At 36.7% G+C, this 18472-nt stretch overlaps 1 long non-coding RNA gene across 1 annotated transcript; it reads left to right on the top strand.

Annotated features, from left to right (window-relative positions):
• The first annotated feature begins 916 nt into the window (after positions 1-916).
• LOC131187957 (uncharacterized) lies at positions 917-6454 on the top strand. Its single transcript, XR_009152688.1, has 4 exons — positions 917-1065; positions 2194-2308; positions 4578-4622; positions 6274-6454. It is a non-coding gene; the product is annotated as an uncharacterized LOC131187957 (long non-coding RNA).
• Positions 6455-18472: the final 12018 nt, after the last annotated feature.

The raw sequence follows: 18472 nt of genomic DNA, 5'->3' as shown, positions 1-18472 counted from the left end.
TGTGATTGGACACACAAGGAATTTGTCTTGGTGCATATGCTCTCAGTGTACATAAAAGAAAAGATACGTTCATCAAGGTATATTGTAATATATTTTATTACACTTTAAGTACTTTAAGAAAACATCGGTGACGACGATTACTACTAAAGTAGTAATTTTATACATTTTTATTTAGGAATAAATTCTATTGAAATCATTATGGCATACCCTTGAAGTGGAAAGCATATACTTTAAGCTTTGATTGTAAAATGTAAGACGAAACAAGTACAGTTCTATGCATATTTTTGGGAGGAGAGTTAACTGAATTTATATGAGCTTATCATTGGAGGAAAATCAAACGTCTTCTTCCAGCATGAATTATCAGGGTCAGAGCAGACTATACAAAACTTTAGCCACGAGGGCAGCCGATCCTATTCAAGTCGATTGAGCGTCAATTAATCAAACAAAACGAAATTAATTCGCCTATTAGAGCCCTTGGTATTTCAACCTCTCTCGGATATAGTCTATTGCAGGGGTCTCCAACCTTGGCAACTTTAAGCCTGGAGGATTTCAACTCCCAGAATACCCCAGCCAGGAAAGCTGGCTGGGGAATTCTGGAAGTTGAAGTCCACCAGGCTTAAAGTTGCCAAGGTTGGGGACCCGTGCTCTATTGAATTTGGCAGCTTATTTCTCTCTGCGGACTGCATCTAACTGAAATCGTAAACGTACTTGGGTAAACTCAAGTGGCAGCTAATGCTCCTGCCCGTGGAAAAACAGAAAGAACAGGGCTTCCTTGCACATCGGTGTCTGTGCCTCGAATTGTCCCTGTTATTCGGAAGAACTGAAATCTGCACAAAACAAGCCAGACCAAGGTTTCTTTTCCGGCAACGTTACAGCCATTGCGGGGCGGAGAAGCGACTCTTCTAGCTTGGTCCTCCTCGACAGGGGGTGCTGTAGGCGGCCGACGCCGGATGAAGAGCCGTTCTAGGCAGACGCTGTTTCCGTACCCAGCAACCCTTGCGGCATTCTTACTTTACAATCAACCGTTTGTGACCTTTCTTTCCTGGGGTTTCTCTGACTTTGAAGGTGGGTTTAATGTTATCTTTTGGGGATAGCATAGCGGGCGGGCTCGCTGGCTTTTTTTTTTTTTTTTGGCTGCCTGTCAGCGCCCGTCGTGCGCCTTGGGAGTGTCCCAGGCTTTTGCGAATGAAATCAACGCACCGTTTGTTGGGGAAGGTTACCGGGATGGGTGTAAGGAGCACAAAAGACACTGTGTATATTCCAGTTCCAGCTATTGTGACAGCCGGGGAAGGATTAGGAGTATAGAGAAAGAAGTGTTAGAGCACTTACTACCCACTTCCACTACCTTGGAGTAGAGAGCCTTGTTTAATCCATGATGGCATAAACTCGAGTCTGGTAGCATCTTATCCAGCTAACTAGCTATTTAAAGGAATAGGTTTTCCCGAGCTGCAGTTCCTACCTGTGGCTGTTAAAAAGTGAGCCTTCGGTAACCAGCCCTAAAGTATACGAAATTCATTGCCACTAGAGGTGGAAGCTGCTGTCATCTTTTGATACATACCTTTTATTCTCTTCGGGGTGGGGGGAAGCTTTATGAATTTATTAGGGGAGGATATGCCCACATGAAGCTGTTATAGAAACTGTAGGTTGGCGTTGCCGGTGTGGTATACAGATGCATTGTATGTTGATTTGTGTCCTGGAGGTGTCTGTTGTAGGATAGAAAAATAATGTATAAAGTTGCCTCATCCTGAGCCTTTTGCTCATGTAGAATCTAAGCTGTCACTTGGGTAGCTATAGTTTCACGGGAGATCCACAATTAGCTAGGTACACTTAATATAGTTTTATGGTTAACTCATAAAAAGGTCCAACAAACTTGATGCTGTTTACTAGAGAAATAAATTTAATAAGGGTGGGCTTTTGGTTTCAGTGGCTTGTAGTTGATCACTGTGGCAAATTACAGAATAATAGGTCACAAATGTGATCCAAAAGAACTCTTACTTTCTTGGGTAAATGAAGGACAAGCTAATTACATTCTAAATAAAGCCTCCCTATTCAGAAGAGGTTTTTTTAAAATAAGGGTGCCTATAGGTCACTAATTAAAATACAAATTTAAATATAAAAGGCACATAAATTTAATAAATAAACCACTAAGCACAAGTTTACTTTCAAATACTGTTGTTTTGTTCCTACTTGCAGATGCTGGCTAATATTTCAAGGTTGTGGGCTATATATAAACCCCCGAAAGAACTTCATCCTCTCGTGATTTCTGTGATCTTAACTGGATACCTTTTTTACAAAATTGAATTTGGAGGTAAAGTTTATATGCGTGTATTCTGGAACTCTAGTTACATATGCAGCTTTGGATTTATTAGATTTTTATCCCACCTTTTATTACTCAATAAGTAACTCAAGGTGGTGAAAATACTAATACTCCTTCCTTTTCCCACCAGCAACAATCCTGTGATGTGGGTAGGGCTGAGAGAGAGTGACTGACCAAGGTCATCTAGCTGGCTTTCATGCCTAAGGATGAGTAGAGCTGACTGTGACTTGATTTCTAGGCCAGCACCTTAACTGCTACACTAAACTGTGTGCAGTCATTCATGCCCTGGTCATCTCTCAGTTGAATTACAGCAACACACTCTACGTGGGGCTATACTTGAAGACTATTAAGAAGCTACAACTACTATAGAACACAACTGCATAGATAGTTCTGAAGGCTCTTTGGGTGGTACATTTAACACTGTTGTTGTACGACCTGCATTAGTTGCCAGTTTGCTTCCAAGTCTAATTCAAGGTGTTGGTTGTCACCTTTAAAGCCCTGCACAGCATGGGTGCAGGGTATCTGAGGAACTACCTCACTGTACTAGGATTAGCCCATCCCATTCACTGCAGCGGAAGAAGCTTACTTCAGATCCCATCTGCCAAAGAATTTTGCCTGGCGGGGTCTAGGAGAAGAGCCTTTCCTGCTGTGGCCCCTCCCTTTGAAATATAATCCTATAGGAGGTGAAATTTCCCCCGCTTTCCTGGCCTTCCAGAAGAGCTTTAAAACCTGGTTCTGCCAGTTGGCTTGAGGCCCCAATAGAGGTGCTTTATGCTGGGGTGGCTTGCAGGGTAGAGAAAAAATCCCCATCCCCTGTCACCTGTCCTCTTGGTTTTTAGATATTATTTAATCTTTCCTAACTTTTAATAGTTTTGTATTTTTTATTATGCTTTAAGCCACTCAGAGTTGCTGTAACAGTGAGTGGGGTGACATATAAATTTAATTAATAAACTGGCTCTTTTCTTTTTTCTTCATTTGAGATAGAACACAAAATTATGATATTCAGCTATTGAGTGACTTTTGGTATCATACAATTTTTATTTAGTTGGATGTAGATAATTAATATACTACAAACTGATGCTATTAATGGAATTATTATTATGGGGAAGCTTCAAGGGATTTTTTAAAATGATCTGTAATGTGACAATCTGTTCCCAAATTTGTGTTGAGGCTTCTTGTTTTAACTATGATTGCATCCAAATAACTTAAGTACAATAAAAGACTATGCATTCTATTTGTTTTATGGTATAGTTGACTGAAAATAGATAAAATTTTCTTATAAAAGTTTACTGTATCTTCCTAGTTTGCCTTATTTTCATTTTATATAGGTATTTGTTATATAACTGAAGCAATTTAAGTATGCTGTTTAAGCATACTTTACATACAAGGAATTTCTTTTTCTATTAAAGAAAATAATAAACTAAAAAATACATGTGATAATATGACATTAAGCTTTTCCTGATCCTTTTATTAAAAATGCAGATGTTGACAGTCTATCACCTATCTACTGCTTCAAAACATGCATAGGTTTCAAGAACAACATCTTCAGTCCTCATTCAAAGATTTCTGTGGATTTTAGCACAAAAATATAAGAGCAGAGCAAGACAAAGCCATGTGAATTAACATTCCAACTCCTTGCATTGCTAGTACTGTTTTATGGTGATTGCAATCAACCAATCCTTAATAAAACGTTACCTGAAGCATTCAAACAAAGGAAATACCCAATTCATAGATATCAAACTTGCCCCAAATTTTGCAAAAATTATACCAACAATCTTATTTCTTGAAATTCTTATAAAATCATGTTACTGGTTTTGGACCTATTATATATTCTTTAGCAATCTGTAATAAATGTGGAATTTTAAGGCATTAGTGGCTGTCAAAATAACTAAAAATAAATTGTTAAATTGAATAAATAATTCAAAATCATTGAAAGGTAATCCAAACTTTCAGTGAAATTCCTTGATACAGATTTTTAATTATGCTTAACATTCCTAATGACAAACTCTCCAATATGGTACATATATAGGCTTATCTATATATTTGTTTATCATAAAGTATAATTGTGAATTAAAATAATTTAAGATTTTTCATCCATGACTACAACATTTCTGGTATTAATCAAATTTACAGATTTTTTTGTAATTATATTTGCCCTGAGATTCTCTTATACATTTTTTTCTTGAAATATAACTTTATCCTGATATGATCTATGTCTCTAAATACATTAGGAACTATAATGAAATTCTTTTATCCTTAGGTGAACATTCAGCAGAAAGAAGAGCAGCGGAAAAAAAGAGGAGGAGTAAGTACTGACATAATTGGAAATGTATATAGATCTGTCATAATTATATATTTCATTAGATCCACTTTAAGATTTTAATGTAGACCTTGACAGTGATTCTGCATTTCTCGTTAGTACCAAATGTGTACATAAAGCTCTGAAAGTAATGATACTTCTTCTGAATCTAGAATTTTCTTAATATGTATATCCATTAAATAAGATTCAGACTTTACTTGGCATGTATCTAGGTTAGCTGGGCTCCTTCTTTCCCCATGATGGAAACTCAAACTGTGATATATGGAAAAGTAAGGAGTACCTCTAAAAACCATCAGTGACTTTTATGATTGTGTCCCCTTTCCTCTACTTAACCCAATAAAATCACTCCCTTTTTATGACCCTGTAATCCCGTAATTCGGGATAGAATTGAGGTGACTGGATGAAGTTGAGTCTTTACTGACCAGATGCCCCTCCTGATGCCTCTACTTAACCCATTAAATTGGACTATCCAAGCCAATTTATTTGTTAAATTTTTATGCTATCCATTTCATTATCCAAAGCAACTCTTAATAAAATATTCAGGGGATGGGTAGAATTATTTCTTGTCAATTTGCTAAACTAAGTGAAACAGGTGTTATAACAAGGGGAAACTACTGGTATTTTGTAGGTTTAAAATCTGGATCCAGTCCATTTGGTATTAAATTATGCTAGTCACTGTCTTCTCTGTATAACATTTTAAACCCACTCATAATCATATGTTTTTCCACTTTTGTGGTTTTTCTTTTTTTGCAAATAGCACTATTTTTGAATATACATTATTTTTATTTATAATTAATTTAAATTTATTTAAATTAATTAAACTATCATTTTTCACAACATACATACCTGAAAGAATCTAGCTGCATTTCTAGCTGTTGCTTTGCAGCTGGTGTTCACGTTCTTGTGTTGTAAGCACTCATAACAATTCCATGCTAGAAAAAGCAAATCTATTACTTGGCTGAGGCCTGTTAAAACTGCCACTGGATAATAGAAGGACTGATTATCATTATACAATTATCACGTCTTTCATATGCTGGTTCTGACAGCTATGTATTAATGAAAGGAAAGGATAAAGTGCAAAAATGCTGTAGTTTATAATTATTACAAAATGAGACATATTGAACACAGTGTGATTGATTACCAAGTAAGCATGCGTAGCATTATGCTATTTTATATAGATTTTTGTAGCATAAAATAACACTTAGATTTGCATATCTATCCAGATTTGATTAGGCACAATGAGCAAGAGGAAAATGTGTAGTTATATTTTCTGTATCGGAATAATTGACAGCTGTTATATGTAGTCATACTAAAGGTGTCTAAAATAGTGAGCTAACTGTAACATATGAATGGGCTGATCTTCCTTCCCACTTCAATCTCATATGTGTAACTTAGATCTGCTATGAAAAGTCTACATGACACTCTGGAACAGATTTGGGGAATAAAATTGAGAAATATTTGGTGGAATCTTCTGATGCAAAAACACAATTAGGTAGTGCCCAGTGGAATATGTCATAGTATAATTGATTGGTTGCTGTTTTTTCCCCATCATTTTAAGTCGTAATTTTCCAGGAAAGTATAAGTATTTTATTAAAAATGGTTTATTGTTGGTCTAATTAAGATTCTGTTATTTCAGGAGCCAGGCCTGAGCATCATTAAAACTTGCAATCTTCAGTATGAATTTTTGAATTGTCATCCTAGCTCTAAACAAGCTGAGCTACATCATGGGAAGCTAATTATTCTGTAAGCAGTGTGCATCATTAGCACAGTGGTAATCTGCCATCTGTTATGGAGTAAATAAATGTGGTGGTCAAGAAGTGTGCCGAATATTTTATTAATCTATATTTCTTAGATGTAATCAATATTTTTTACTTATTTATTTGTTAGACTTTCCTTCACTACTTTTAATTGCGCCTTTTTAATTGTCCAGCTCCCAAATTGGCATGCAGTACAATATAATGACCTTATACAACACAGTTATCTAAAATATAATGCTATCTTTAACACTCCTAGGGTTCTGGTTCCAGGATACGCTACAGAAAACTTCAGAACATAATATAGTTTAGTAGATAAATATGTTAAAGACAGCAGGATCTGGAATAACATAACATAAGACCATAACATCTAGCCAACCAAAACCAGCCAAAATAAAGTAGTTTCTATTTAAAGAACTTAAGGAAAATGTTTGCCAGCTGACATGGCTACAAAGTCAAGTCCCTGAAGGCTGAAAAAATCTGAAGGCTGAATGCTTTTAGATAGTAGCAGTGGATTGGCTCTTTCTATCCTTTCAGAGAAGTATTTTGTCAATAAACTATCAGATATAGGTACCCTGGGTACCTAAAACTAAACATTGATAATGATAAAACTGCAAGGTTGCATGAACCTGAAGTATAGGTGTGAGGGGAGATAAAACCTGAGGGGAATGGGAGAAATTAAGACTGTTGAATGTACTGAAACATCAATTGCATGCTAGACTGCAGACAAAAACATGTAGCATGCATCCCCACAAATTGGCATGGATCTCAATCACATACACAATCAGATACTCCCAGGCTTTGTTGGAAAAAAAAATCGTATAAGAATGAATAATTTTTCTTTATAATTTCACAAATCTTTCCATATCTCTTCTGAGATTCTAGCAGGCTGCTGCCACCCTTGGCCAACTAGAATAATCAGACAACAAATGAGATAAAAAAAACAAAATGGCAGAAAATATTCAGTAAAAATGTGATCAAGTGATTTTCTATTTTATTATCTTTTCTTAAGATTCTATGATAATGAAGTTAGGCTTAATTACCTTTGCAGATAGAGTTGATCTTTACATTTTATGTATTTATTAAATTTATTTTCGGCCCATCTCAACTACAAGGTGACCAATTTGGCATCCATGGTAATAGCACCAATTCTGAAGAAGCATATTTTATGGGTTTTGCACAGGAGTGAAATCTAAAAATTTTCCCTACCAGTTCTGTGAGCGTGGCTTAATTGGTGGGCGTGGCCAATAACAATAAATAATAAAAACAATAAACAAAGTATACAAAACAATAAGAGGTACCAAAAACCAACTTTCACACTTTACACACACACACACAACACAACACAACACAACACAACACAACTGACTCACACACAATGTAAAAGCAGCTGCACCTCACTCAAAATGGCCCCTGCAACAAGAAGGAACCTCACACAGCCACAAAAAGCTCAAAAACCAACTTTCACACTTTACACACACACACAACACAACTGACTCACACACCAACAAAATGCCACATACAGCTTTGTGAGATTTTGTATGTTTGTGTACTTAGAGTGAAACACTAGAAACACACCAAATCTCAAAAAGCTGCACAAATATTTTATTATTTTATTTTATTATATTAATATTTTTAGATAAAAGTAGTTAAATTTAAAACTTCCTTTTAAATTTAGATGTAGCAATTTAAAGTTAATTGCTATGTCTAAAAAAAATAAAACTCTTAAAAAAACCCAATTAACTATTTTTTAAAGCTCCCCCCCCAGTTACTTACCCAATTGGAGGCAGACAGATTGAGTTGCTCACCGATGAGATGGATTATAGGCAGGCAGATTCAGTTGCTAGCTGATGCAATTGATTGCAGCCGCTAAAGCAAAGCAAGGCAGGAACGAGCCCGAAAGAAGCAGCAAGTAAGCAAGTGCGGACTGGGCAATTGGGTGGGCATGGCCAGGGGGGTTGGGCAGGGATTTTTGCTACCAGTTCTCCGAATTACCTGCCCCCATCGCTACCGGATTGCCCGATCCAGTCCCGAACCGGGAGCATTTCACCCCTGGTTTTGCATAATCATAATATAGAGTGCACAGTATTTAAATTATATTATTCATTCACATAGTGAATTTCACTTATATCCTCCAATTAGCACTTCCGCTATGAGAATAAGTATCTAGTATGTAATCAACATTTGATTTTTGTACATTTTGTTGAAATAGAATGGATTAATTTTAAGAATATTCTAATATGGTAAGTGTCCTTGACCTCTAAACCCAACATTTAATTTCATACTGGATACATTTTGCCCTAAGGATATTTTTTTGTTTTGTTTTGTTCAGAGATGAATTCCTGTATTATTCAGGTTATAAACCTGTTGTACAAATGCACTGTGAAAAACAAATCTAATAAGCACTGATTGTTCTAGTCTGTGTTGTGGACTGAATATTGTATACAGTACTCTCAGCTATAAATACCATTCTGCCCCATGACAGCTTGAATTGGTTGTCCTTAGTCAGTTTTGTCAGTATTAATACCAATGTAAAACCATGAAATTGCCACTTGTTAATTTTGAATTAACAATTGTTTGATCCTGCAAAATAATGCAGTTTTGTCAATATGCCCATTCTTTTTCCTGGAACCCTCCGGATTTTGGCAAGGGGAGGGGTGGGAGCAGGGGTAAAATGCTCCCGGTTTGGGCCGGATCGCTCGATCCAGTAGCGATGGCACGTGATTCAGAGAACCGGTAGCAAAAATCCCTCCCCTACCGCCCAGCTGAGCCGCGCGATCATCCGAGGCTTTTTTTTTACTTTTAAGAGCATTTTTTGTTCAGCCGAAAAAATGCTTTTAAAAGTAAAAAAAAAAAGACTGATGATCACGCGGCTCAGCTGGGATCGTCAGAACCCTTTAAAAGCATTTTTTTCTACAACCTCTTTGGCTGAAGAGACTGTAAAAAATGCTTTTAAAAGGCTCCTCTGGTGATCCCAGCTGAGTTGCCTGATCATCAGAGGCTTTTAAAAGCATTTTTTTACAACCTCTTCAGCGGAAGAGGTTGTAGAAAAAATGCTTTTAAAAAGTAAAAAAAAAAGTTGGCCACGCCCACCCAGTCACATTACCACCACCACCAAGCCATGCCCACAGAACCGGTAGTAACAAATTTTACATTTCACCCCTGGGTGGGAGGCTTCAGCTATAAGAAGCCACAGCCAAGCATTATGAGATATTCAGTCTAGAGGACAATGTGTAGTCATGAAAATAAGATTCTGATCTTGTAAACTACTTTCAGATTTGAAACTCTGGGCCTTTATGTTTATGCTTCTCCATGGCCATTGAATGGAAGACTCTGCATTTAGCTTTAGAAGAAGTGTAACAATATGCCTTCCTTTAATGATTCCTACTTGATGGATTTCTGGAGAGCCATATTCTCCCAGGCCTTGAGCTTGGTTAGCTGGCGCCTCCCACAGGATGTTGGCAAATGTGCTTCCTAGTAGCACTTCACCATCTTTCCTAGAAGATTCACCTAGAAAGATTCACCATCTTTCACATCACTTCACTTAGGTTTATATACAACTTCACAGTGCTTTTACAGCCCTCTCTAAGCGGTTGTCAGCATCTTTTCCCCCAACAATTTGGGTCCTCATTTTATCCACCTTGAAAGGATAGAAGGCTGAGTCAATCTTGAGCCTGGTGAGATTTAAACTGCCAAATTGCAGGCAGTCATCAGTTAGCAGAAGTAGCCGGCAGTACTGCAGTCTAACCACTGCGCCACTGTGGCTCATCTTGCTCTTTTTCTTCTTTTCTACTTTGCTTTTTGATCAATATCCTTACTGTATTATCTTTATTTTGTATATTGTGAGCAATCCAGAGTCCCTTAGAAGTTAGGCGGTATCAAATCAAATATAAAATTGGGAAATCTTTTAAAAACTACGTTAGGAATACGTTTGTAAGTTGGCTACTATTTTAGTACTATTGAGATAGTGTTTTGCTTTGCTGGGTTTTTATTATGTTTTCTGTAAATGAACAGAAGATATAGATTAGAAAATAGTTGGCAGGTGAATTGTTTTAAATAGTAGGACATAAAATGGTGGGATAAGAAATGCAAATCACCCATAGATATTAGTAATACTTTGAAGGATGTGATTTTTCCAATTTTTGCATTGTATTCACATAATATGTTAAGCCATACATACAATTAAGACATAATCAACATCAATTTCTTATTACCTAACTGTACCTGTAATTAAAATAAAATAAAATAATTACAATTTTGGCCAAAAAGGCTAAGACAGATAATGCAGAGTTTAAACTTCGCAGCTTCAACTGCTTGTGTGTATTCTGGTAAATTTTAAATACAGACGTCTTATGACTCAAGCAGATTGTTATATATAAAAATGCCTTCTGCTAAGTTTCTTATCTCTTAAAATAAAATAAAATAAAAATCCAGAGATGCAAAGCACTATATTTTAGCAGTAGAAACAGGTCAGGCAGATTATGCTGTCCATCCTGTTTATTTAACTAAAAGAAGAGCACACAATCTCTTTAGCAAACTTCCAATCAGTACAGTTCTACTGTATAATTCAACAGAAGAAGTTTAGATAAATTGAAGTAAATGGATATTTCTTAAATTACATGTTTTTAAAACTAACCAGTCATATCCTCTTTGAATATACAGGTAAATTGATGCTTTAAACAGTTGTGCATTTAAGCCCAAAAAAGCTAAAAATAAAAGACAGGGACAAACAAGTTGATGGAAATAAGGTTTATGTGCCAATTTTGATTTGTTTTCTCTATTCACCTCATGCCAGGAATTTCAGTAAGGTGATATCTGTTGGATCAATTATTAATTCATCTGAAGGGATGTTTTAGATGTTTTAGTTTTGAGAAGTTGTTCTCTGTATTTCTAAATCCCTCAAAAAGTAATCTGAATTGTATTCAACTTTAAAATTTTGATTATATCCAAGAGGAAATTATTACCATAGGTCATTGTTTACTTGTGTTTAATCATTGGCGACTAATGCCCTTTGTAATATTTATGTACAAATATATATGTTCTGTCACTGAATACATAGTATAGAATTTTTTTCAAAAGTTCCCCATCCAACCTTTGTTTAGCTTTAGCTTTATAGCAGTATCATGTCCCTCAGGTTATGTTACATATTACAATAGCCAGGTGTGTGGTTATCTTCACATGGATAACATAAACATGGTTTATTCAGTGTAATTGGTTGTTGAGTAACAAGTCATTGCATACTTTCAGTTGCTGCCATGGATGTCTAAAAATTGTTTCTATTTATATGTAGGCCGGGAATCATTTTGATTACAATAGGGTAGAAATGCGTTTAATTTCTGGGTTTAATGACGCACTGAACCATGATCTAACAACACATCTGGGTTTTTCATAACATGCTGGCTTACAATATAGTTGGCAATTTTTGATTCAGTATCTTGTATGACTATACTGTATGACTTGATAGTCTCAAGGTACATAATACAACCATTTGGTAAAAGCTAAGGAGGCCTCAATGTGATCAGTAATCTTATGGAAGTTTATTTAACCCTCACATCATCTTGAATTTTATAAGAGGAAAAACATGGATATAGATGATTTCCATATTTTATGATTTCCAATGTAGATTAAAATTTATGTATTTAGTACATTCAAAATGAAATTAAGTAAAGATTATTGTAATTAATTTCTTCCATCATGCAGCTCAGGACAATAAAGAAAACTGTATTTCTCAGCTATATGTTCTCCAAATCCAGGTGGTCTCACGTTTGGCAAAATTTGGCTTTAGGTACCCTTCAGGCCAGATATTATAATAGCTATGGTTTTAGCATAAATGACTATGTCCAGATTAATTTTCTCCCTTTTCCTCCCTAACCTCCCAATATGTTCTCCATCCACTGGGTGATGTGGAATATTATTGTTACAAGGAAAGGGGAAGCACTGAGTCAGCACTCAACTTTTCTTTGTTATAAGAAATCAGGCCTTTTGCAAGGGAAAGAAAAGAAAAACTTGAGCTGTCCTTGTTGCCATTAGCAGTAAGAAAGTATGATCTGCTTTCCTTTGATCAATTGGATGATGAAAAAAATTGGAATAGCTCCCAGCAGCTTCAGAGACTGAAAAAGGTGGTAAAAACACTGATTTGTCAGACCATGATTTAAATCATTCTGTGGAACCCTTTCAAGCAGCATCAGCAATTTTACAGGAGACAAGGTTAAAACTTCATTACTATAAAATAAGATGCACTATATTAGAATCCTCTGAACTTTTATAATTGCATTAAGAAGACTGTCTACATCCTGGGATCCCATTGCAATTGGAATGAAAAAAATCAGTTTTTGTTATTCATAAGAAATGAACTGCTGGAACACACAAATTACTGTAACTATCAAGAGTTATGTTCTAAAAGGCAATAGCTCTTATTGAAGCAGTAAACGTAGGTCAGACCTCTGTCTTTTAGGTGGCTCATGCTAGAAAATACAATGCAATGCTAAAACCTTGAATTAAGTCTGAAAATGGTCCTCTTCAAATTACAAAATTCATTTTTATGCAAGCATTTAAGCTCAGATGCAGAAGTTAATGGATGCAGTTAAAGTACAGAAGTAATAAATACAATAGGACAATAAATATCAAAGAGTAATAGATCAAGGAAAGATACAAGGATCGATCACTGGTTAAGTGGAGACAAGAAATGGCAATAGATGCATTTTTTCCTAGGATCCACAGCTGTTGAATATAAGAGAATCTTGCAGATACTTTTGCAGATACAAATTCAGCTTTGAATTAAATGCCATTTTCTCCCATGAAATGTTTCTTTTTACTCCTATTGATCTTTCTCTGGGCTGCTGTGCACACTTCCAAACAAACATTCCACCATTTGCATGTTGTAAAAATGCTTATAGAGCCCATTTGATTGCCATAGGCATTCTGTGAAAAAAAAATATTGATACTTTGCAGCTTCCCATTTAAAATTCATGCATATAAAATTCAAGAGCCTGGTAAATACCAGGTACTCTCTTGAGAGGTTACCTTGGGTATCACATGATGGACCACATCTACTGTAAACTCAATCTGTGTGCTTACTTAAAGGTTCTGGAGATTGTGAATACCCAGCTAAATGAGCAAGTCATTGTCAAGCAATAGATGAGAGTAATGTTTCTCAACCTTGACAACTTGAAGATGTGAGGACTTCAACTTCCAGAATTCCCCAGCCAGCAATTTTTAAGTATTGAAGTCCATATATCTTAAAAGTTGCCAAAGTTAAGAAACACTGGATTAGAATATTGTGCAAACAGCTGAGTTGTCATATATATATGAATACGTTTAAAAATACAATGAAGTTAATAATAATTGACAAGCAGTACTGGGAGGGGTTAGGATGTCATCAGCCAGTCAGCGTTAGGTATATGCAATTTCTGCCACAAAGAAGCTGAACAGGTTTTCCCTAAGAAGAAGCAGGAGGTGAAACACAGGCTACTTTAGAAGTATGGCTCAAACTCTCAAAACTAATTAATATTTCAGAGAGAGGTGGGAAAGGAGACAAGAACAAATTGACAGAAAGCTGTTATGATATCAAGGTTACATCTCAGGACTGCCGAAAGATTCATTAGACTTCACACTTAAAAATCCAAGGACTTTTGTTTTTATTCTTTCCAATCTGGTAGAACTTGGACAGAAATCACACTAAGCAGGTTGTGATTTTGCCCACCTGTCAGCACAATTACTCCTTGAAATGAATACAACAGGACTAAACTTGGTCTGGCAGAAGAAGATAGGAAAAGAAAGATTGAGTTTGAAAATCAGGCAGGATCTGGGGAGAAAAAGAAAACAACAAGAGAAATATATTATGGATAGTATACATTTTAAGCTCTCTTCTCTTTGGTTATGTAATGCAGAGCAGAGTGTATTTATTTTATTTATATCCTGCCTTTATGATTTTTATAAACAGCTCAAGGCGATGAACATATCTAATACTCCTTTCTTCTGTGAGGTGCGTTTGGCTAAGAGAGAGTACCGGAATTTATTTAAAACAGTTTGCAAAAATATTTTTTCACTTAATATTTTACTTTCTCTGTAATTTTCCACAATGTATAGTAGCCAACTACATCTTAGCTTAAAACGTTCTTTGTGTATAACCCATGTTAAATTACAGCTCCTTATGTCAAGTATGCCTAGAAATTGATCTGAGTAAAGCATGATTAAGTGAACAGCTTTTAAATATCTATCAAGTTTCCCATCACAAAATCAATTACCATCTCAAATAAATTTGACTTGGGTACTTCCTCTTAATTTAAATTTTTAAATACTTCTAAAAAATTAAAATACGCTAAATATATTCTTTTCAAAGCTTGCATGTACCTTTCCCAAGTCTCCAGTAACAATAATAGGAAATTATGTTCTCCCCCTAATCTAAATTAAGACCATGTACCAGTGGGTTTTTAAATATCTGTCTCTACCTCAACCTCCCACTTTCAGGAAAGCCTTGTCCCAGGGCCTCGCCTTGATGGAGAAGCGGAAGGAGGCGTGGACTCCGCCATCTGAATTCCTTGCATACCTCAAGTCGGTAGTAAGGGACTGTCAGCTGTGGAAATTCTTTTAAAGTGCATTGTGCCTTTAGCCCATAGGGTGTAACATAGAGGAAGAAGACAGGAAGAATTACTCTTGCTCGAGTCATTCTATGTTTACAATTGCTATTAAGACTAAGCAAAGCTGCAGAAAGAGAAACCGGATTTGATTTTTCATCTATGTATTGTATAGTATAGCATTATAGCTGTGATCACACATCCGTAGCACACACAAAAAATCAGCCACATTTTAGTGTAGGGAGTTTTGTGAACCCAAATCTATCAATTTTATGTACAGTGAATAATGTACATAATGTGTGAATGTAAAAAATAGAATAACTGAATAGACTGGTTAACTGAATAAGCATAACATCCAAATAGAGCAGGGGTCTCCAACCTTGGCAACTTTAAGCCTGGAGGACTTCAACTCCCAGAATCCCCCAGCCAGCTTTGCTGGCTGGGGAATTCTGGGAGTTGAAGTCCTCCAGGCTTAAAGTTGCCAAGGTTGGAGACCCCTGAAATAGAACCAATGCCAAGTACTATTAACAGGTCTTAGCAGAGAACCCTCAGAAAATTTCAGATGGGAGTTCTAGTTCCTCTTGATATATTTCCCCCAACACTGAGTTTGCACTTACACATATTGCCTATGGTTTGAACAGATCATTGTTTTTCAATACTATTATCTATGGACTTCCAATTCCCAACCAATGTGCTTACAGTTCTGAGGTTGAGAAATACTGGGGGTATATGAAGCAAGAAATAAAGATTACCATTTCTGCAGTGGTGTTCAAATTGGGCTGCATCCCTTTTTTGTATTATTTAGGAAACATGTTTTTAAACAGTCATTGTCTCTCAACTGGAGACCTGAAGGGAAGAGGTGGTGTAGTTAGAGCAGCTACAAGGAGCCACTTTCTGCATCTGTGTTGGTAGCTAACTGGAGAGGTACTCTCAACATCATTACAGGGTTCAGACAAAATGAGAAGCCCTAGTAAAATAAATATAAGCTATGTCTAGGCATGTTGAGTGGGCCAATATTATGTGGTTTGGTTAAGGTTTCATCCTTTCCTAATGAGGTGCACTTATTAGAGGTAACATGATGTCATGGACAAGCTTGCTTTCTCTTTGTAGCCTTTGTAGTGGCTTACCATGTCAGGTGAACACAGCCTAAAATTAACTAACTTTACCAGTTAGACTTCTGGGATTTATGCTCCAGAAATATTTGCTGAGCATCCAATTTCTGATCTAAAATATTGACAGACTGGAACAATGTCACTAGGGTAGAAAAAAAAGCATTGTGGTATCTTAAAAGACAAACAAGCTTGTTATCCGTAAAGCAACCTAATCCTCAAAGCTGCAAATCCTTAATATGTGAGCCTTTGTTAAAAGTTAAAAATAATACTCTGAATGTGCTGTCTACATGCATACAGTACACTGAACTCCCAAATGAGCCTATCACATTTTAGCCTAGGCTAGTTTGAAAACCAACCCAATGAGCTGCTTTGGAAGACTGAAATAATACATTTAGCTGTGGTGTGATCAGGTTTTCCTGAATGTGGATTATTATTAAATAACTCACCTTCAAAGAAAGTGTGATATATATGAAAATATGAGTCAAGTCAGTATTTGAGGGATCCATAAATTTGGGCCTCTTCTAAAGAGAAAGTGAGGTGTTTTGGGAGTCCCATATGATTCCTGAATTTTAAGGTACATTTATTTCAAAACATTTGTTTCTATTTGTTTTATTCTAGTTTAAAAAATAAAATAATCATTTGCTATTATGCAGACCTTTCTGAATTTTATGTTGCCTGTGAAAGAAGGCTGGTTCTATGCCTTAGTAATTCACATGTGGTTTCTTGTTCACCACATAATCTACTTTTCTTCAAGATTTTAGCTTTTACTCCAGCCATTGCCCAGATCAAGGTCTAAAAAAACCAAACAAATTATACAATACAGCGGAAAAAGGAAACCACAGTAGAAACACTTGGAAGCCTTTGATATGCCAGGGTTTGGGGGAAGAGACATATCATGAAAAGAAATACCTTTGTATCCCATTCCTACTATGTTTATTAGGAAGAAGTCTAATTAATGTGTGGTTTAATTTCATGTGATGCAAATTTTATGTGAACACGATTAGTGAAAAACTTTAATTTTACTTTCATCTAAACACTGGAAGAGGTAATGTTAAGAATCATAAATTAATTGATCAGTAGTAGACCGGATCTCAATTTATTTGAATTTGAGATTTACGATATTTGCAATTATAATGATCAATCCCAATGCATAAAGCAAATTAGGGAGGCAGAATTCTAGGGGAAAATAAGGATGTGAGCACATTTAAAAATAGGATTTGACAAACTTAGTGTAAGAAAAAAAATAGATTTTCATATTAAGTCAATGTATTTGTTACAAATGATGACCTGTGCAATAAGGAGACCAGAAACTGAAGATGATTAAGGGATTTTTTTCTCAATGTTGTTTTACCCTCATCTCTATTAACCTATATAAATCTATCATAGGAGGCTTAATTTTCAGTTTTTTTTCTGTTCCCATGACCTAGAAGAGGAGCAAGCAGAGAGGACATATAAAAATGATTTTTCCGCCCGAACAGCAATAGTCGATCCTGCTAGCAAATACAAAAAAAAAAAAACCACCCATGAGGGAAGTACTTGTAGGCGGTCTTTGCTTAGAGCAGCAAATCCTTCGGTACTAGAAGGAAAAGGAAGTTAGCAGGATGCCAGAAGTACTTCTCTCAAGACAGAATTGGAAAAACAGGAAAAACAGCCAGAAGACAGCAAATCCCAGAACGAACTGAGGCCATTAAAAGCGCCAGGCAGCGCCTCCCAACTTGGTGCCTTCCGATTGTACAGAATTTACACTAAATGTCGGACGTCCCCATTCTGGCAGGAGAGATCGAATACGCAGCATTACCAACGCTGTCCTTTTGAAGGGTACCAGATTGGGGAAAAGATGAGGCTGTCATATTTTTGTTTAATTAAAAACACATCCTACGTTGACTTGAGAACGGCCGATTTTAGCATAAAGCTGCCTTTTGAGATTGGTTCAGCAACTATAAGATCACGAAAGGAAGCTGAATTCCGCGATCCTGCAGTGACGCACCACTGAACGCCCACGGGGGCGGGGGGGAAGGGATGGGTCGATTCTCCTATGCACGCAAAACTCGTGTAAAATCCACTAGAATCCATCTCCCCCAATGGCGAAAACCTTGCAGGCGCATTAGAAGGGTGGCTCCTTCCTGCATCCTAAAAGGCACCAGCAATAATAACCCGGGCTGTGTCACGTGCCACCCAAAGAGCAGGTAGGCGGACACGAACTGAGCGCGCCTCGCATTCCTCTCTCTCCCCCCCCACCTTCTCTCTCTCTCTCTCTCTCTGTGCCTCCTCCCCTTTTCCTGTTCATTCCAAGGGCAGTGGGAAAGCCCCGCCCCCTTTTCTCTCCTGCCTCGGCCAATCGGGAAGCGTCGTCGTTAACCCCTGGCGAGGCGGAGTAGAGCGGAGCTGAGGGG

Source organism: Ahaetulla prasina, chromosome 1 (genome assembly GCF_028640845.1).
Source record: "Ahaetulla prasina isolate Xishuangbanna chromosome 1, ASM2864084v1, whole genome shotgun sequence".
Lineage (NCBI taxonomy): Eukaryota > Metazoa > Chordata > Lepidosauria > Squamata > Colubridae > Ahaetulla > Ahaetulla prasina.
Note: the sequence above shows the minus strand (reverse complement) of the source record. Positions and strands in the feature narration are given on the sequence as shown.